We start from the raw sequence: 22,407 nt of genomic DNA, 5'->3' as shown, positions 1-22,407 counted from the left end.
TTTTCGTGGATTACACGCCACGCGCATTAACCCCCCCCCCCCCCCCCTTTTTTTTTTCGGCACGAACACTCAGCAGCCATGCTTGTTTGACAGATCTGATAATGTGGCACAGCGGCATTGTTGTAAGCGGGTTGTTTTGCCAAAGAGAGCATATAAACAATGGTGGTTTCATCTCATTGTCATCACTGATATGTCGTTGAAACCAGTATCGATGTAATGGTGGGTTCCACACGTTGTTTTGAGCTTGCGGAAAATTTTGAATTATTGTGATTCGTCTGATATGAAAATTTATATGTCCTATCAAAAAGCATTTCAGGGTTGTCAGATGGCGCGTACAACAACAACAAAAAAACCAAGTGCATTGAAATTAACAGAACTGGTGCACAATCTTTTTTTTTTATTCTTGGTAAGGAAGCTTTTTTTGTTTTATTCGCTTCACAATAAAAAAAGTAGTCAGAATTCCAGACAAAAAAAAAATATATCGTATACGTGCTTTGCACAATTGAATGCGTGAGTTCATGTCATCAGTCAAACAACGCGTACGTATAATTTCATGGTGTACTCATGTTTTTTCATGCGAAAGTGAACTACGACATGCCCACCATTTCTACGAACTGTCTTATTCTGAAGTACACAGGTTATTGTACTGCAGTGGAGGTGTAGCGAATACAGCGAGCTTATACCGCAAACGCAAAGCATGGTTTCTATACTGTTTCTACAAGAAACTCTTCAGAGCGTGGACCCCTTCGCTACACCAGAACACAGCGGGGCGCGCCGGTGCAGGCGGCGGTGCGTCGGCCGGCGGGTCGCGATAACTCTCCGACGTAGTCACGTGATGTATGTATGCCGCTCAGGAGGAAGGGACGCTGCGCAAGCAAGGTTACGCATGCCCGGCGCTTTACGTCGCGGTCGAGGACTCGTTAGAAACGACCATGTTCAACGGCGATTTGCGACACCAAGACGTGTATTCGTTGTTCTATTCTCATCGGCTAACCTGTGGTTGCGGGAAGTCGGACAATATGTCACCAGAAGTTTGCGCAAGGTGTCGTTAACTTCACTGCTTCGAGTCACCATTGCGTCGGATCTTTCCCGCCAACTGATCGGCGAACAAGTTTTGTGGATTTCGCTATCAGGTAAGTTTCATCCTACAGCTCTCGTGAATTTTCTCTGCCTTCGGCCTGTTCGACTGCCGACTAAATGCTCATGGCTTGAATGTTTACGCTGCTTCGAAGTCGCACAGAGGCTTACTCGAAAGCGGTTTTTTTTTTATTCGCGTGCGTGGTACTTACGAGCGTGCCCCTGACCGTGAAGTTGGTTACCAGGGGTTTAGTGGTGTGGGCTTGATAGCTGCTGTCACGTGTCGTGTTACAGTACGCATTGCGTTATAGTTGACGAAAATTCCTCTGCGTCCCGGGTGACTGACCGACAAAACTGCGCATCCCATCCTTTTCGTTGCAGTTGCGTTATCAGTCGGCACGACCGAAGTTCAGTTGACTTGTTCCGTGTAGATAAACAAGCCACTTTGATTAGCAGGGGTGTGACAGCTGGGCTGTATCTGATTGCAATAATTCACTTATGGATATTAGCGGGAAATATTCTGGCGGCAGCGTTTATTTTACTGTTTGCAGGTCTTGTGCCGACAGTAGTTGCTTAAGTTACGTCCAGCTTGTTGTCCTTTAGGCTCTCGCTATTTTCTTAGTTACCGTTAGGGATTTCCTTGTCTCAGTTGGGCGCCAGTGACCTATGCTGTGGCGCATCGTGGCTGACGCTATTTGGCTATCAGAAAAAATGTATTAAAAAAATGCCGCCATATCCACGAAGTGAATGATGATGAGTGGGCGAAGCTCCGGAGGTAAACCTGGTAAACCATGAATCCTCCGTACATTTTGCCCACTCGATTTTATTGCAACGCTCCCCCTAGCGTACGTCGCCGCACTATATCGAACGATGACACGCGCCATATGTGGCATCATTCCTATTTTATAACACCTCGCATCTTTCATAATCAACTACACGTACCGCCGTCTAGTTTATAACATCTTGCATCTTTTGGACGAACGGACGGACGGATGGATGGACGGATGGATGGACGGACGGACGGATGGACGGATGGACGGATGGATGGATGGATGGATGGATGGATGGATGGATGGATGGATGGATGGATGGATGGACGGACGGACGGATGGATATGGCTGTACCCTTTAGATCGGGCGGTGGCTAGCGTAATACTTAGAACTGAACGAGAGGTGGCTACATACAGGGGACGCACAGCCCACGCCTTAAGGAGCTTCGCTCCTAAAAGAACAAAACGGAAACACCATACGGAAGAGATCGCCTGATCGGAGCAACCCTGAGGGATGCACAGCGCGTTAGCACGAGCGCTTCCCAAGCTCATAGGGCGAAAAGGGACGAAAAAGCTGCCTTCGCTGTAACGGTTTGGCAAGAGTGCCGGCACATGAAGTCCGAGCGGTATAGTCCCCGTTGCCGGGGCTATATCTACTTCCGTCAATGCCTGCACCTTGCGCCCACAAGTTTTTTGAAGAAAAGCAGCTCACTCGGTTTATTTATAAGGGGTTCAAAGGTCATTTAGCGGCTGCTGCCTTTAACTGCAGCTCAATGAAAGACTGTGAAGGTCTCTTGAGATATGCCGTCGTCATTGCTCTGAATGTTTGCAGTGATATCGCTAGCACTACTTGGGATAATGTAGTGTGACTGTTGCTGGTGTACATATTGCTACGGATGTGATGGATGCGTTACAATATTGTAATAGGGTGATTCCATGAGAGATCGACACGGGTACGAAAGTTGATATTTTAGATTTCATTGAGTATTTTATATTTCGTGCACCTCTCACCAGGTAGCCCGAAAGTCAACTTCGTTTTATGATTAACGGCATAACTTACGAGAAAAAAAAATGTCAAACTTCACCAACATGGAGGCACCAATTTCGTCACCTATCATTTTCGAAAATTGCAAATGCTATAAAAAGACAAATATTTTTGCTTCAAGGAAGATATTTTTTACATGAAATGCATGTCTAATGAAGAATGAATTCATACGGTTTCAAGTTTGTAGACCTTAAGAAAATAGCTTTTAAAATTTTTATTTTTGCGGCAGTTGGAAATAAGTTACGTATTCCCCATATTTTTTTTCTCCGAAAGTAATGCAAGCAGCGTTTTCAAACTTGACGCGTTTTAAGGATATAGTGTGTTCAGTAGGTACATAAATTATTGCTGCCGTGGGGCTTATGTTAGTTTTTATATATTGCCTCAAAGTTCTCATATTGTCAAAAGTGTACTCCACTGAAGTTTGAATAATAAAAAAAAACCCATCTTCGATTTTTCTTGAAATCTCGTAAATAGACAACCGCAGGCCATCATACAGTAATATAAAAAACATGTTGCATTATTTTGTTTTTAGCGACAATATTCGTGGTACAAATCAGAGCTTTTTGAGAATGCGCTGATAAGTTGAGAAATCCAGAAATCGGAACGGAAAAGCGGCAATAAGCTTCAAACGCAAGTAAACGTGACCGCATTTGGTGAAGAAAGGCTGTTTTAGCAGATAGGAGCAACTATTTTGAACACGATATTCTAAAGTATCTGAATTCACTCTTATATGTAGAGCACTGAGACTTCTAATATGTGGTGCCTCTCCATTACTGACACACAGTTCGAGCTGCTGTAACGGCCATGTGTTTGCAACACGTTGGGTAAGAGAATTGAATGTTGAATGAGTTCATAAACGATTCATAAGAAATTTTTTACCTTTGGGGCACGAAGACTGCCGCATTAACTGAAGCACAGGCTTTAGGGAAAGTTGTCATCCATCCGCTGCTCTACAGATGAGTTGCTGTGCGCCGCATCTCGGAGGCAATGCTTTAGATGATATGGTTCAAAGTAGAAACAAAGATTACGCCTCCCATAATTTTAGCGACAAAAACATTGTGAAATTCATTTTAGCGTACTATACTTCAGTTTTCCATTTGCACTGCGGATACTTGCGCATGCTGTTTTACGTCTGCTCTCATTAAAGATGAGAGACACAGGAACATACGACAGATAGATCACTTTCGTGCTGCTGGTTTCACGCATAGTTGCATTGCCAGTAGTTTGAACCTCAACCAGCGTGGCAATGGCTGACCACTTCAGCCGAGATAGAGTTTTTTGTTCAGATTACCTCATGTTGCATAAAAAGAAACTACCTTATCAAAGAAACTTCCGCAAGGTCAAAGACATCGACCTGTTTGCTCTCCAGAAGCTTTTGCCGAAAGCTTCCCCCCATGCACATAACAACGACCATGTCGGCCAGAACTGCTTCAGACGCCTCAGAGATATGCTGTCTTCGTCTGATGGCTTCTCAGCTGAAACAGCTTATGAGTTTTTGCCGGAAGAAGAAAAAGGCAGAAGTCAAGAGCGGTGCGTAAACACGCCTGAAGCATTCTCACATATGCGACTGGAGAAGCTGCATGCGAAAAATAGCAAAGTTCATGCGGAGCCAAGACAACTTAGCAGCAATTCTACAGTAACTGTGAAATGCCACCGTATCGTGTGTAACCGCCACTTTCAACCATAAGATCTAAAATGCAGTTTGTGTGCCCAGTGGTTCAAGAACTTCAAGCAAGCCTATGAAGCGTGTTCTTCGTATCAAGAGTGCATGCGTTTGTTGACACTGTTGCCGAGTGACATGGAGCGCTGAAAACTCCAATCGCTTATACCAAACTTGTCCGCTTACATGATATACAGATCCCGACACTGGTGCACAAAACACGGGATATGGTTAGCACCAAATGCGGTAAAAAGGACACAGCTGAACCCAATGGACGTCCAGGCAGCTATGGCTTACTACTCCAAAGATGAGTATAGCTGCTCTCGGTAGAGTCCCAACAAAAAAAGATGTGGTATTTGTTATCATTGACGGAAAAAAGGAGCTTGTTTTATAAAGTATTATGACTCGTTCGTTGCGAAAGGCTTATCGTCTCTTTAGAGAAGCTAATCCGAACTCGTCTATTGGGCTCTCAAAGTTTTATTCACTAAGGCCGAAGTGGGTTCTTCTTGCACCACACCAAGAAGTGTGCCTTTGTATATACTGTGCTAATGCCACGGAGTGTGTTTCTGCCCTACAAGACGTCACCGATGGTGCCTACACGGCGGACTTCATGAAAGAACTATGCCTTTGCAGCTCCCCTACAAGTGATTGTTTTTTAGGCCATTGTGACTATTGTGCTAAGGAGGACGCTCTTACAGCCACATGTTTCGGAATCCCTGAAGATATTGAGGTAGCCTATGCAGTATGGGAAAATGGCGATCTAGTAAAAAAAACAGCCCACGCAAGTGCTTTTCTGCGAGAGCTAAGTGTATGGTTCATGAAGTGATTTTTTTTTTGCAGCAGAGGGCTCAGCTCACACCGCTATTTTCATGCTTTTAGGCGCCGGCATCCCAGTGGAGCAAGCTGCTTACACCACCGATAGCACTGCTATCTGATTGCAGTCACCGAGTCACCCATCCAGCAGCCTCGTGTCTTGGCCCTCCTACACATTGGTGATCTGCGCCGCAGACGACTCTGGTCGACATCGCACGCAGCGCCCCCATGCCGATCGTCTACTTAAGGGGTGATCGTCAGTGAGCCATCAGGATTTGCAGCAGAGGGCTCAGCTCACATCGCTATTTTCATGCTTTTAGGCGCCGGCATCCCAGTGGAGCAAGTTTCTTACACCGCCGATAGCACTGCAATCTGATTGCAGTCACCGAGTCACCCATCCAGCAGCCTCGTGTCTTGGTCTTCCCACACGTTGATGATCTGCGCCGCAACCTGCGCCGCAGACAACTCTGGTCGACATCGCACGCAGCGCCCCCATGCCGATCGTCTACTTAAGGGGGCATCGTCAGTGAGCCATCAAGATTTGCAGCAGAGGGCTCAGATCACACCGCTATTTTCATGCTTTTAGATGAGTGTAAAGCCTAGCGCTTTATTTAACACTTCTAAACTTTTTGCTGCAAATCCCAAGTGAAGTCTAATGAATGATGGGTTGTGATCTGTCTGCGTACCGTGCGAGGATTGGTTGTTTCTTGGCTAGCTGTAAATTGAACACGTCATGTTCCCCAGTATGGTTATGGCCTGCCTTACTCACTGATTGTTGTCGTTCCGGAGGACGGTGTTTCTTGGTGCTGTTCTGTGTCGCCCATTTGATAATCTGCGCGGGAGATGTTGAGACCAATCCTGGTCCAGACGAAATAGACCAAGTTATTTCCTTCCTAAAAGAACTATCACAATCAAATGAAAAGTTTCACAAGGAGACGTCAATAAAGCTGAAGGACATTCAAACGAACGTTACCGACAATAAAAGGCGGCTCAGTGAAGTGGAAGGCAAACTAAGCGCAATCGACAACCTACGTCAGGATGTCTCCAGTGTTAACGAAGCCGTTCAAGAATCCCAGGTACAGCTGCAGACCATTAAGACTAAACAATTAGAACAAACCGAATTTGTAGTCGACCACTTGAATAACCGAATGCGAAGAAACAACCTGATTTTCAAGGGCATTCCCGAGGAACCAGATGAAAAATGGGCGGATACGGAACGTTTGATTACGGAATTCGTGTCCGCTCATTTAGGCATTCAGGCAGGAGAAATCGAGCGAGTGCACAGTGTGGGCCGGCCCAAACCAGAACAAAGTCGCCCAATTGTGATAAAATTCCTGAACTACAAAGATAAAAACAAATTTCTAAGGAACGCTTCTATGCTAAAGAAGTTAAAAGAAACTCGCGTATGGATTGAGAAAGACTTCTCGCGACGATTACAAGTTGTCAGAAAAAAACTGCGACACTTCGCTCGGGAGAACCGCACCCAAGATCAGAAGTACAGGGTTGTCTTTGATAAACTGCTTCTCGGAAACAAGTGTTATTCATTCGACTCAGCAAAAAATGAGATAGTCTGTCTTCCAAGGAACGAAGAATCGACATCAAGCATGCCACCTTCACACAGAGTGGCTAATCCAGAAGGGGAAGATGACACTATTGGTGACTGACATGAAACCGTTAAGGCAGCAAAGAATTTATCAATTTTAGTGTGCAATTTTCGTAGTGTGCTCCCAAAGCAAGATCAGTTATGTGCATTTGTAGAATCATGTTCGGAAGACATTGTTCTGGGCACAGAGACATGGTTGACTCCCGACATTAACAATACCGAACTGTCACTCTCTAAGGCATTTACGATATTCAGGAGAGACCGAGTGGCCGCACGCGGTGGTGGAGTGGTAGTGGCCGTAAAAAATACGTTTCGTGCACGCGTTGTTCCGACAAGTTCCGATATAGAAATTCTGTGGGTTCTGATTGAAATGTGCCCTTCTGTAACTTGTGCCGCCGGGGTGTGTTACCGCCCACCCGATTACCCTCAAGAATTCGTGGAAAATTTAAATGATTCTTTAAGCGCTATCCAGGACAAATACCCAGCATCACCAATCATTCTAGGTGGTGATTTTAATTACCCTGCGATTGATTGGCAATCGTACACACCCCTGGGCGGTACAAGAAAGAACGAATGCAAGGAATTTTTAGATGTGCTTTCTTCATTTGATTTGCAACAAATAGTTTGTGAATGCACACGTGGCGATGCCATTTTGAATCTGGTATTAACTACCGAGCCGGGAAAAATGACTGTCCGTGTTTTGGAATCTATTAGTGATCATAATGTTCTCCACTGTGAATATGCATTAAAAAATAACAAACCTGGGCAGCCAAAGAAAACTATCTACAGTTACGCACGCGCAAATGTTGATCTTATCCTCCAAGAGTTGTCCTCTTTTTGCGTTGAATTTTTGTGCACAATGCGTAGCCGCAATGTTAATGATAACTGGATCTGTGTCAAAAACAAACTAGTCGAACTGAAGCATAAGCACATCCCCAAGGATGAAATCGTTTCATCAGCTGAAAGCGCATGGTTCACGTCACTTGTAAAAAGAGCAATAAATAAAAAGAAACGCTCGTACTCAAAAGCCAAGTCCTCTAATTCGGATGGTAATTGGGAACACTATCGCGAAGCATCAAAAAACTGCAAATCTTTATTTCAAGATGCCAAAGAAAAATTCTATAATAATGATATTGTCAGCATGTTAGAAAATAATACAAAAAAATTCTGGAATATAATCAATCCCAAACGGAACTCACAAGTGAGTATAGATATAGTCAAAGAAGGCGAATTACTTTCACCATCTGAGGTTGCGACCAAACGTAACTCTTTTTTTAGCTCTGTTTTCACCGATGAAAGCCCACTACCACTTGAACTTCAACCAGCTTCTATTTTGACTTTTTTGAGTGGCATTACCATCACACCGGAAGGAATTGAATGTGCCATTGATCGATTTTCGAATAATTCTGCCTCAGGACCCGATGGCATTTGTCCATAACTGCTCAAAATGACTAAACCAATTAGAGCTTGTATCTTAGCCGCCATTTTTTAACAGTCACTCGACACCGGTATCATACCGGATGACTGGAAAATCGCACGCGTCGTTCCCGTATTTAAATCCGGCAACCGATCCGAACTTTCAAATTATAGACCGATCTCCTTAACAAGCATACCATGCGAAATTCTAGAACATATCATATCATCAGCCGTTATGACGTATCTTACAAAGCACAACTTTTTTTATACTCATCAGCATAGATTTCTTTGAGGGCGTTCGTGTGAAGCCAAATTATTTGAGCTTGTAACCGGCCTACATCAGGCCGTTCATGACTCATTCCAAATTGATGCCATATTTATCGACTTTGCAAAAGCATTTGATAATGTACCCTATAAACGCCTAATGATGAAACTTGCCCGGCTTAACATAAACAGAAGCGTACTCAATTGGATTGCAGCATTTTTAACCAAGCGCTATCAATACGTTTCCATAAATGACCACAATTCCCCCTTAACCGAAGTCAAATCAGGATTGCGCCAGGGCTCTGTACTGGGACGAATTTTATTCTTGGTTTACATTAATGACTTAGGCAATAACTTAAGTTCTAACGTTCGGTTATTCGCCGACAATTGCGTAATTTACAGAAAAATAACAGCTCTGAAAATTCTAATACTTTACAGACCGACCTGGATAATATTGTTAACTGGTGCGAGGATTGGCAAATGCAAATAAATGCTTTCAAAACAAAAGCTATGACATTTACTAGGTCTACTAACATGCACCTAAATTTGTATTCTATTAGTAACACAGCTATCGAAAATGTTTCCACTCTAAAATATCTGGGTGTCTATTTGTCGTCCAACCTTACGTGGAATGAACACATTGGTGCTATAATTTCCAAGGCAAGTAAAACACTCGGTTTCATCAGGCGAAATTTGTATTTAGCTAGCCAGTCAACTAAACTTTTAGCTTATACTTCATTAGTTCGATCCAAACTCGACTACGCGTCTATTATTTGGAACCCAAACCAGGCATAATTAACAAACAGACTGGAGGCCTTGCAAAATAAAGCAGCACGTCTTATTACTAAGAACTATTCCCGCACAGCTAGCATAACTGCCAATAAAGAATCTCTACAGCTTCCCTCCCTGGAAAAACGAAGAATACTAGCATTACTATGTCACTTCCACCGGCTCTATCATAGCGCGTCCTCATTTGCTGCATCGCATATCAAACCTGCCCATCGCATTTTCCCGCGTCTAGATCACCCTTTCAAAGTCCTCCCCTTGTTTGCCCGTACTAATCTTCTTCGTTGATCCCCGTTCTTGGCCAACATTCATTGGAATCGATTACCAGAAGATATTGCCATAATTCATAATCACAATTTGTTTGTGAGCCACTTGAAGCGATTTTTATTATCAGAGCCATGAACCACGTACTATGTGCGCTTGCTTTGTATTTCTTTTCCATTTATTTTTGTTTCTCTGTTTGCTTTTCTACCGTTTTTTGTTACATGCCCGCTCTTGACTGTGTTTGCTCTTGAATTCAAATGTACTCAACACATTGTTCTCCCCCCTTCCCTATGTAATGCCCTTCGGGGCCTTTAGGGTATCTGAATAAAAAAAAAGTGGATTAGACATGATTACATAAGATACATTCAGGAATCAGCAATACGCCAGGCGAAAGAGAACCAAGAAAAAGGATCTTGCATTTTTCACTTCGATTTCGCCGAAAATCGAACAGCCATTTCACCGAATTAGGTACAGTCGTATCACTGGCACAAAAGACAGGTGTCTATATTCACGTGTGTCGTCACAAGGAAGCAATCAATTCAAAGTTTTGCCCTCATCAGTGGTGACACATGCCATGATGCTGCATATTCCTCTTTCGCTCTACAAATAATCCATAACTATATGAAGGAACAACTTGAGCCTGACACGCACGTTACTTATGGTTCTGATGGTGCATGCAGTCACCTTAAAAACAAGTACCAGTTGTTCGAGTTATGTCACAAAGGTCATATATCAACAAAGTGGATTTTTTCGGCCACAGGACATGGCAAGTATTCTTGTGACCGCGTTGGTGGCCTACTGAAGCATCAGGCTGCGCTCTACAACCTCAGAGCGGCAAACTCAGCTGTTATTATGTCAGCATCCCAAATGGTGGCGCAAATGAGCGCGAAGCTTAAGAATGTCAAGCTGCTGTGTGCAAATGCAGACGAGCTAGAAATATTCCGTCAGTTTAAGAAAAGCCAGTGAAAATCGTTGCCACGTGTTCCAGGCATACGTTCTTGGCATGTTTGGCTAAGCACATCTGAGGGCACTGATCGTGGTCGTGTTTTGTTTGCGTCACGTACTGCTAAATGTGATCTGCAAAAGATGCAGCCATTTTGAGCGCATCTCTTGTTTCACGCAGTCGCCACCAAAATACCAGTGAGGGTACTTCAAGCGCATATGCTTTTTCAAGCGAGACCCAACACTTGCATTGGAACATTTTCATGTTTGAGTTTATCTGCAAATATAGACAGATGTCTTGCAACTGAGTTACAGTGTCGAAGATTTCCTCCATTAGATATGTGTTATCAGGAGCATAAATGCGCCTTCATGGGTATGTATTTGTCACAGTGCTAAAACAGCCTTTTTTTACCAAATGCGGTCACGTTTACTCGCGTTTAAAGCTTATTGTCACTTTTCCGTTCGGATTTCTAGATTTCTCAACTTATCAGAGTATTATCGAAAAGCTCCGATTTGTACCATGAATATTGTTGCTAAAAAGAAAGTAATGCAACATGTTTTTCTATATTACTGTATGATGGCCTTCGGTTGTCTATTTACGAGATTTTAAGAAAAATCGAAGATGGGTTTTTTTATTATTTAAATTTCAGTGGGGTACACTTTTGCCAATATTAGAATGTTGAGGCAATATATAAAAAATTATAATTGCCCTACGGCAGCAATAATTTATGTACCTAATGAACACACTATATCCTTGAAACGTGTCAAGATTGAAAGCGCTGCTTTCATTACTTCCGTAGAAAAAAAATGGGGAATACGTAACTTATTTTAAACTGTCGCAAAAGTCGACATTTTCAAAAGCTATTTTCTTACGGTCTGCAACCTTCAAACCGTATAAATTTATTCTTCATTAGACATAGAGGTAAAAAATATCTTCCTTGAAACAAAAATATTTGTCTTTTTATAGCCTCTGCAATTTTCGAAAATGGCAGGTGACGAAGTTGGTGCCTCCGTGTTGGTGAAGTTTGATTTTTTTTCTCGTAAGTTATGCCGTTAATAATGAAACGAAGTTGACTTTTGGCCTACTTGGTGAGAGGTGCATGAAATATTAAATACTCAATTAAATTTAAAATATCAACTTTTGGACCCGTGTTGATCTCTCGTGGAATCACCCAATACGATATTTTAAAAATATTTTGCCTTTATCTCGATACATAACATTAGAAAAAAAGTGACACACGGAAGAATTAACAATAAAAATCGAACCTGAAACTGAAATATACTAGCGTTTTTTATTCAAACGCTTAGGTGATTAGCATTAGTCACATGCCAGTATTGAATGACTTCATTTGGGTCTGTGCAACTTCAGGAAATTTCGGATGCACCAGCTGGACAGCGAAGCGAGTGCAATACGTTGTCGTTTCACATTGGCCTAATAATGTGCAAGTGTTAGTGAAATTCAGCACTTTGCATACTTTTTATAGATGGTACAGAATATATACTGTAAAATCTGAAGGGAGTGTTTCTGCCTTCTTTGGAAGATTTCAAATATGCGGCCGCTTGTCTCCTCTAATCATTTTCGCTCTTTTATACTGTTGATGCGCCAAACTAAAAACAGTTAATGCATGTGTGTGTAGCTTATGAAGAACAATGCTGCACTACCTCTCCCCCCTATCTCCAAAGGACGAAATGCTGTTGCCATACTTGCTTTGTTTTTGTTTGTATGCCTAAGTTTTTTGCTGCGTACTGCAGGTAGCAAACAGAAGTGCTCTGACGAACTGTGCAGTGCTGGCCACACGGGGAGCCAAGCATCCCTTAAGAGGTGCTTATTCAGCATCTGTGGCTAACTCAAAAGTAATGTACAAAGTTCCATTTATTGAAGAAGAGTGTTGCTTTGAGCTAGTCAAGTCGAAGTGAAAATATTGCAAAATAAGTGAGGGTATACAGAGTAATATCACGATGTATGCTACCTACCAACTTAACATTATTCATGCCAAAGTGTTATGTGCAACCTTTATTACAGAGAGAAGTGCAATGGTTTCCATGAATGAGCATAGTTTGAAATTGCTGCACAACCAGTCACTGTGTTTTTGCGCATTAATATGTGGCCTCCCACTGAGATCAAATTGTTTCAAATAAACCAAAGTAGAAAAGACCTTGCTAGCTATAAGAAAAAATATTGTTGTCGTAGTTTTTGGTTCCAATAAATTATGCTGTAAAAGAGTACTCCACCTACTTGTCACCATGGCGAGTGAGTTTCGTCTGGAAACGTGACTTGGTTTCGCAAAATGTTTCCTTTCTGTAGAATGGGGTACTGGCAAGTGGAATTTCGCAAAAACTGTAAAACTTTATTGTTTCTTGCAGTAAGCATTCCTGTCTTTCTTGTAAATGCATGCATAGTGTGAAGAATAGAGAGCCACTTTGAAATTTACAACGTTATCATTGCAGTGTCTTGGACTGTCTTTACTGTATGTGATTTGTTTCTGCCAAACATAAACCTAGTTTTTGGCATTTTTAATGGTCAATTGCTAATTTTTCTGTTTACGCTTGTAAGCACACTTTCATTTATGGTGCTAAACAACAGGCTTGAGTGATGTGCCTGATTCTTGTCTATGAGTTTTATAGAATACCTAAAATGGACTGTTCTACTTGGCGCAATTATTGGCTACTGGCACAATTATTGGCTACTGTGTGCACGTTCTATGCATCTAGATAGAAAAATAAAGAATGCAGTTGGTAGCAATAAATACTGTGTTCAGATGCTTGTATACACTGCGAAACCTTTGCTGATGCCAAAATTTGTTGTGGGTGTACGGTGAAGCGACTGGTAGCTAGAAATACTGCATTGTTACAGCTAATTGCACAATGGAGCATTTTTCAGCTGCTCACGTAGTTCGAGCAGATGTCGTTCACATTCACTGTGGTACGACATAGTCACAAAGTTCATGCATCTGCATCCTGCATACCAGGAACCCTTATGTGAAGCAACATGATGCTGTGATGGAGGCAGCTAAGTGAGAACTGGGTTTTCTCTGTCTGTCAGTAATATTACACAGGTTTGCTAAATGCACTCGAGAAGATTCAACAGGCACTTGCAGCTCGTTGCATTTTCCAGAGACTTCATTATTTTGCGACACCTTAACGTCTTAGCTTGCTCACTCATTTCTTGGCGGTGGGACATTACAAGAAATAAAATTTCATATATCATGCAAAATTATTCTAATATTTTATATGGTATATTAAATTTATGCTTTCCAACTGCTTCCTCCTCAACTAAAGCTTAACATGTGCTGGATTGTCTCATGGGTGAAAGCAAGAAACCAGGCCAGGGAAAGCAATAAGGTGCTCTATTATAACAAAAGAGAGTATTGCTGTGGTTCAGTCTATAGCTGAAAATTTTTTTAAAGGCACTAATGTGGATTTCATGTGAGTGCTTACAGAGCATAATTGTGTTGTGCTACTTTTTTTATCGCAGGAAGCACCTCCCAAAAGCAGTGCTACAAGGATGTGAACCACAAGTTCTTTTCAACGAACGGATCAGATGCCTGAGAGCCACGGGCCGGCTGCTTCTGGCCTACACAGACAGTGCACCCACCACAGTACAGCCACCACACTTGCAAAGGTGTGAGACATTCCTATGTTGCATAGAGTAGGCATGTTAATTGTCAGTTTTATAGCTTATACGAATATGTCTGCTAAAGTAATTCCCTGCACAGTGTGTTTTACAATCTCTCAATGTGCCATTAAGCAGCTTTGACTCTGTCTTTCTTTTTTATCACTTTCCAAACCATCTTGCTAATTCTTACAGAGTGCTATAGCAATCGCATTGTGTGAGTATCACAGAAACTTCATTTCGGAAAACAATTATGGTGACCCTTTCATGCCTGACCAGTGTATACTCTTCGCTAGCGAACTGATGTGATTTTGCACTGACTGTCGGTTGGTTCTCTCTGCAATATGAAATATAGTTTTGGCCTTAAAATTACGCCGTATATATTGTGTTGACGTAAGGCGTACTGCATATTTGTTTATCTCACCTGCGCCTTGCACAGTACTTCCTCACCATGCTGATGTAGCACAGCGGCACATCAATGAGGCCTTGCTTAGTAGTTGATGGCTGCATGTTGATTGCACAATCACTGATGTCATGCTTTGTTGCCATGTGACTGTAGTCATGATGGTAACGTATGCGTACCCGTCTTCACGATGAGAACGATGGAGAAACCGAGTGAGAAACTTAAAACAGCTACATTGTGTGTTTTATTGGCTATGACTTCATCGTTTCATCATGTGAACACGAAATTTGTGGCAACGTGCTCACATTTTACACTTTTTCAGTTATCAGAAATCTCAGACAGTGGGGTTGTTCTGTAGCTTTTCACATTTCAATTATGAATGGTCAATTTATGCACTGCATGGCCTTTTTGATTTATATATTGCAATGCTCATCTGTGAAACATTCTGCAGCTTCTGTCAATATTTATGTGTTCATTATACGAGACATTCTGTATGTTCAATATGTACCATCAACAGCAAAAGTTTGCGGGGCACAAAGTGTTCGATGAAGCTGAATTCTCACTTTGTCTAAGAATGTAAATTTGAAAGAAATATTCCATACTGCACTTCGCATTCCGATTTATGCAGTCACCAGTCTAATTACAAGTCTTAACTATCGATGTAGCGGAAATTCCCATTTGTTGTGGATTCAACATCTATCAAGCTTTTCCTGTTGATAGTACTTTCACGGATTTTTCATGGCACTAGAGCCACCTCCTTTCTTCGCTTTTGCAGCTACATAGCTGGCAGTTCATTGCCTTTCTGCTTTGTTTACCTAATACCTATTCGACCAGGGCATCTAAAACGGTGTTTTGGGTGTACTTGCATCATTAAGTGTTTAATATTTTGCTAGTCGTGGAGCTTTTTTCGGGCTTTTAGGTTTTACTTTTTGGCAACTTAACTGCTGTTTTCAGAGAAAGAGAAATCAGTAGACATCATTGTTGACTCTGCTCAGCTTTGGTTCAGAAAGAAAAGCGGAACACTTGCCGAGGTGCATGGCTTGCGCCAAAGCATTCTAGGTTACGAGAAATATATTCTAGGCTGGATAATATGTGGCTTCCTGCTCGTTGTGTTTCTTGCTTTTACTTGGAACTCTTATCATAGTCCTAAAATTTATCTTACATTGCTTACAGCTATACTACCATGTGAACAACCCCCGCATAGAGTGGATTTGATCTTTAGGGCGGCAGTTGCACTTTTGAAGGAGGCAAAAATGCCTGAGGTTTTAGGGCTTTTGAATTGGCATTCACATTCAGAACCCCATTATTAATGTTACATCAAATGAACAAAGTAGTAATTCTAGATTGTGTAGATATTTCAAATAGGAGAGGTGAGCTGCTTAGTAGATTGGTAATCAGGTTAAAGAGGCAGGGCATGCAAATATGGACTTGAGAGAGTAGTCAAGACACTGCAAACACCAACTGGAAAAGTTGACATTAAGCTACAAACGAAGCAAGGCAAGTGGAGATATCGATCAAGACGGCATGCCTGTTGGTCTATGTGAGAGATAACTCCTCAGCAATTAATTTCTTCGTTGAGTTATTCAATGGTTGGCTCACACATGCACTACCACATGTGGCTATGCCAAGCCTCAATCATTAGGTGAATTTCTCCATTTCTGTGCTTGTACTAAACTGCATGATTCGAATTTTGGCATGTATTTACGTCGTGGTATAAAGATAGGTTTAATGATGGGCCTCTGGTTAACTGTCTTATATGTTTCGTTAGTCTGCCTTCTATTGTTAGTTGGCATTTGAAGTGTCCTGACTCACCTGTGGCCATGTTTGCAAGCCCAGTCTTTTCAAGATGTATGCATATAATGCGTAAGGGAAATAGGTTATTGAGTGAATAATAAGGAGTTAAATTTATGTCTAGTGTAAAATGTTGTTCTGTTTTCTTCTGTTAGACTTCTTGCTAAACAATGACTCGGTGTAATGATTAAGGACGTTCGTCACTATGTTTGTTTATAGCAGACGAGAAAGGATTAACATGAACAATTTAAGCGAACAAAAGAAGCTTTATATTGTACACTAGAGACGGAAGTGACAGGAGAAAATAAAACTATATGTCCGACCCTATACGCCAAGCATCACGCAACATGCACGAGAGTCAGACCGCCATTAATATGCGCAGAGTTCGGGGCTACGCTAACTCAGCGTCCAGCGCGTATAGTTCTCGGTTCGTATGAAAAAACCGCTGTCTCACAGTTTGGGTCTCCGTCGTCCCGACATGACGGATCCCAGTCGTCCCGACACGTGCGCGAGGGCAAAGGTGGCATGGCTGGAAGGGCTGACGGCACACGGATGCGCTACCGTGTGCAGCGCCGTTGAGTCGGACGTCGCGGCCAACCCAGCAGTCAGGGTCGCAACTCCTGAGGTCCAGGATCAGGCCAGGAGGACCACACCCGGTAGGCCTCGCCCACGAACCTGGTCCCGGCCACTGCACCCAGGCAGGAGCCGTTCAGCAGGCCCCATCCTTGGACCTTGTACAAGCTGATGGACTCGACCCCGAACAGACACACCGGAGCTCGACCTGGCCGACACGTACTGATCTCACGTCCGGCTCAGGAACGCTGCCAAGAACTCGTCCTCTCGAGCGGCGCACCGCTTCGTCTGCCTTCGTGGCCTCCACCCTCGAGCTCTTTTTAGCACGTTCCTTCTTCTTCTCCTCTTCTTTTCCATTTCTTGTTATCGCCTTCGTGCCACCTGCCCTTTGCTCGTCTTCTTCAGTTTTGGTTTGACGTTCCTCGGCGTTTTTAAGTCCTTTTTTTTTGCCACAAATCGAACCTAACACACCGTGCTTTTGTGTCCTTTCCTTACACTGGGCATTATTTTGGAGCCTGCGAATGGGGTATGAGATATACATATATAAGGCAGGAGCTGTTAGCATGCTTTCGAGACTGCTACCTCACAAGAAAGTCAAGTTGTGTTACATGGGGCATGCTAGAAAAAGTGAATTGTTTCTAATGTTTTTGGTTTCTCGGCAGGCATTCTACAAAAACTGGCCCAAAGGCAGACGGAAGACAGTACACATGGACACACAGAAGCCATCGGGCTGCTTCAGGAACTGTGACTGAACATTAACCTGTAAGTGTTTGTGACTTCATGGTCTTGTCATGTTAGTCTGTGAAGTGGTTTCTTGACCATTTGCAATATTTTCCAAAACTGGTGCTTTGATGCGTCAATGTGAGAAGTTGTTCCATCACTATTTTTGGGGAAAAACTTTCTCCCTTGTGCTCAGATTTGGGTGCACGTTAAAGAACCCCAGGTGGTCTAAATTTCCGGAGCCCTACACTACGGCATCTCTCATAATCATATTGTGGTTTTGGGACGTTAAACCTCACGTATCAATCGATCAATCAATCATTGGGGAAAAACTTTCTAATGCAGCAGAGGTCTTAGAAACCATGTGCTCAGAAATTGAGTTATGGGACAAAACTAACTGACGCAGGATGGTTGCTTCATGCTTTTACCACAGTCTTTGTTTCTTTGTCAGCAAAATTTTATGGCTATGATATCGAAATATTTTTTGTTTCAATTTATGCTAATGTTGGTCGTGAGGAAACATGGCAAAATGGTACTCGCCCATGACCCGCAGGTTGCAGGATTGAGTCCCGGCTGCAGCGGCTACATTTCCGATGAAGGCGAAAATGTTGTAGGTGGTCGAAATGGTTGGAGCCCTTCACTATGGCGTCTCTCATAATCATATGGTGGGTGGTTTTGGGATGTTAAACCCCACATATCAATCAAATCAAACATGGCAAAATGCAGTGTTTTTTGTATACTTTTTACAAGAGTGATTCTTTCTTGTAGAATAAAATTACATTGTTTGTTTTAAGGGCATCTACCAAGAGATGAAAAAACTTCTGACTATATAAATTTAAGATGCTTTGACACATTTTTACCCTGGGTTCTTTGGCTGATAAGACAGTCATTAAAGCATAAACGTAACGGGTGAGCATTAAATTGAAAAGAAAAGCTTACTGTCCGTATCTTATAATTCTATCAAACACTACATGACAGTTGTCTTACTATGGAAGAAGTTAAGGTGATGATGGGTGGGCTCAAATGGGGGTCAAATAATTAAAGAAATTTCTTTTTTTTGAGCCAATCAAGATTTTTGAAAACTATGTTGTTTTGAATGTTTCAACAAAAATCGTTTGCCTAAGTCGTGGCATTAACCTTGATACGGTTTGCTGCTTAGGTAAATTGATGTCCTCTTGTCGAATCGCTCATTTTTAGCCTCATGGACATAGTGTTATAAAACTGTTGAGCAGCCAGACCCCTGCCAAATGCTTTGTCTTCTGCAGCCTAAGTTTTGCACCCAGTATCATTACAATAAAAGCATTTGTTAAAGTTTAAGATTTGTAATGAATGTGTTGAGATGTATACCTGATGAAAAAAGAAATCATTGAAGGAATGTTAGAGCTTGTTATTCGACAACAAAACTTTTCTTTACCGAGGCAGCAAACTGCAACAAGGTTGCTGCCACAACTTAGAAAACTTGTCTTATTCAAACATTGGCTCGAACAACACACTTATGTTAGCAATGACACTCATTGAAGCCTCCATCTTCATGTTAGCTCCTGCCATAATGAGATCTAAAACTGAATGTAGTGTTTATTAGATTTAAAAAACTGTATATGCAAGCCTTGCTTCTTAATTTAATGCTCACCATTTCTGTTGATGCAGTCATAATTGTCTTCATCAGGCTAATACCTCCTGCCCCGCCGCGGTGGTCTAGTGACTAAGGTACTCGGCTGCTGACCCGCAGGCTGCGGTATCGAATCCTGGCTGCAGCGGCTGCATTTCCGATGGAGGTGGAAATGTTGTAGGCCCGTGTGCTCAGATTTGGGTGCACGTTAAAGAACCCCATGTGGTCGAAATTTCTGGAGCCCTCCACTACGGCGTCTCTCATAATCATATGGTGGTTTTGGGACGTTAAACCCCAGATATCAATCAATCAAGGCTAAAACCTTCACCATGATGTGATGAATAAGGCAATGTGTACCCACCCGGCACTCTGTCACGCAGAGTGTTGGGTGGGTTGAGACTACGCAAAGGACAACGAAGTCCTGATCCTCTTATCTCACAGCTCCTCTTTCTCGCACCAAAGATGCCATTACAATATGTTGCCTGTTGCACGTAGGCCTTTGCAGTAGTCTACAGTATGCTTTGTCTTGTGTAAGATTTCATGATATAATGCAAAATTTTTTTGTTCACCCCACTAACTCTCCATGATTTTAGTAACAGAAATTGTAACTGCCACACCATGGCACTAATTAAACCGATGTTGTTATGCTAGTCTATGCATTCTTTTGCAGTTAAAATATAGTGCATTTAACGTTGAGTTCTTGTCTACTATAGCAATAGGTCTTCGTAGCATCCTGCTTCTTGTTCTGCATGTGATCTGTTTTTGTAGAAATACCGTCTGCTTTTGGGATTCATGAAATAGTGGTGTGAACAGAGGTGATGTATGTAGTAGACACCATAGTGGTTTAAACTCTGAACATTGGTGCTGCTACAATACTTTTTTGTACTTCCTTTTCAGACATATAGAAAGAAGCCAAGTGGAGCTGTTCATGGGTCACGCACACAGTTTCATAAGCGGGCTTTCAGCACTTTTGACAATTATGTTTTTGAATACATCTGCCAAAGTTGTGTTCAAAAAAACGTGTTGTAGTGCATTTCATTGTTTATTTGGCATGCTGCAGTAGGTATGATTCACACATCTGCAAGATAACGCAGCACAGTGCATATACACAAACCCCAACATACACTTTGGATTTGTGGCTTAAGTGTAAATTGTTTACTATTACCTTGCACAACAAATAATAACAAAGTGACATGAAAGCTTTGCCATCTATGCAGGTAGCATTCTCAGTATATGCTGGCAATAAGAGTGCAAAGTTCAACCAATCCACTGGTCATGTATTTTCTTGTCGCAACAAAAAATGGCCGTACGACAAGTCTGGCAAAGGCGGCCCAGGTTCTCTTGCAATCAGAGCACGGGGTTTTTCCTTCTCTTTGGAAGGCGCATACAGGTTAGTGCGTATGCTCCACTACAATACCCCCCCCCCCCCCCCCGGGGTGAAGAGTAGCCATCCTGGCGACTCAGGGAGTCGGCACAATGAGGGGGTCGTAGTAGGGCTTGAGACGGTCGACGTGTACGGTCTCGCGTCCTCGACGGCGCAAATTTGGCGATTTTGTTAGGGGCTCAATGATGTAATTCACCGGCGAGGTTGCGTCAATGACACGGTATGGACCATGGTACCGGGCCAGAAGTTTAGAAGACAGGCCAGAAACGTGCGGGGCCACCCAAAGCCACACGAGGGAGCCAGTACGAAACGTAGGCGCTATGTGATGAGCGTCATCATTTCGGGTTTTTTGTAGACCTTGAGCCTCACTTGTCATAGACCGAGCCAACTGACGGCAGTCTTCAGCGTATCTGGCGACTTCCGAAAGCGGGGAGCACTCCGTAGCATCAGGGCGGTACGGGAGTATGGTGTTGAGTAGGTGGGATGGTTCGCGGTTGTACAACAGAAAGAACGAGAAAAAACTGGTAGTCGCTTGCGTCGCGGTGTTGTAAGCGAAGGTAACAAAAGGTAGAAGAGCGTCCCAGTTAGTGTGGTCGGAGGAGGTGTACATCCTCAGCATGTCGCCAAGTGTGCGGTTGAACCGTTCAGTGTGACAGACCATTCGTCTGTGGATGGTATGCGGTAGATTTCCGGTGGATGACGTTGCATTCAGCGAGAGTAGCTTGGATGACCTCCGACAGGAACACTCGACCCCTATCACTGAGTAATTCCCGTGGAGCCCCATGGCGGAGAACGAAGCTGCGCAGAATGAAGAGTGCAACTTCGTGGGCGGTCGCTGCCGGGAGAGCTGCAGTCTCAGCATAGCGTGTCAGATGATTGACGCCGACAATAATCCACCGGTTCCCAGAGCGACTATATGGGAGGGGGCCATAGAGATCGATACCCACGCGGTCGAATGGGCGAGCCGGGCATGGGAGCGGCTGTAACATGCCAGCAAGGTGCCGCGGAGGTGTCTTGTTCTGTTGGCAAGTGGTGCAAGACTGAACGTATTTCTGCACAAAGCGATACATTCCTTGCCAGTAATATCGTTGGCGCAGCCTTTCGTAGGTTTTCAGGACACCTGCGTGAGCACTTTGGGGGTCTGCATGGAAATCCATGCAGATGTCGGAGCGCTTATGAGTTGGGACAGCAAGAAGCCACTTCCGACCACCAGGCATGTAGTTGCGGCGGTACAGAATGCTGTCTGGCACGGAAAAGTGGGCTGCTTGTCGGCGTAGCGCTCTCGTGGAAGGGACAGCAGACGGATCAGTAAGGTAGTCGAGTAACAATGCAAGGTATGGATCTTTACACTGCTCCGAAAGCATGTCAGTGGTGTCTATTGGCGACAAGGTGGTAAAAAGTGGCGACAGAGAAGCCACATCTGGGGTTAATGGCGATCGCGAAAGTGCATCGGCATCCGCATGCTTGCGACCGGAACGATATACTACACGGATGTCGTATTCTTGCAATCGAAGTGCCCAACGTCCCAGGCGTCAGGACGGGTCTTTCAATGTGGACAGCCAACAGAGAGCGTGGTGGTCTGTGACCACGTCGAAAAGGCGGCCGTAAAGGTACGGGCGAAACTTCGTCAAGGCCCAGATTATGGCCAAACACTCCTTCTCTGTCACGGAGTAAT

General features: G+C 43.3%; 1 long non-coding RNA gene across 1 annotated transcript; it reads left to right on the top strand.

The window, feature by feature from the left end:
• The first annotated feature begins 879 nt into the window (after positions 1–879).
• Positions 880–20,354, top strand: LOC142785466 (uncharacterized). The gene is made up of 6 exons (XR_012888970.1): positions 880–1,133; positions 12,392–12,493; positions 14,115–14,261; positions 17,682–17,781; positions 18,293–18,404; positions 20,246–20,354. It is a non-coding gene; the product is annotated as an uncharacterized LOC142785466 (long non-coding RNA).
• Positions 20,355–22,407: the final 2,053 nt, after the last annotated feature.

The sequence above is a fragment of the Rhipicephalus microplus genome, chromosome 2 (genome assembly GCF_043290135.1).
Source record: "Rhipicephalus microplus isolate Deutch F79 chromosome 2, USDA_Rmic, whole genome shotgun sequence".
NCBI classification, from domain to species: domain Eukaryota; kingdom Metazoa; phylum Arthropoda; class Arachnida; order Ixodida; family Ixodidae; genus Rhipicephalus; species Rhipicephalus microplus.
This window is presented reverse-complemented; position numbering and strand designations above follow the sequence as displayed.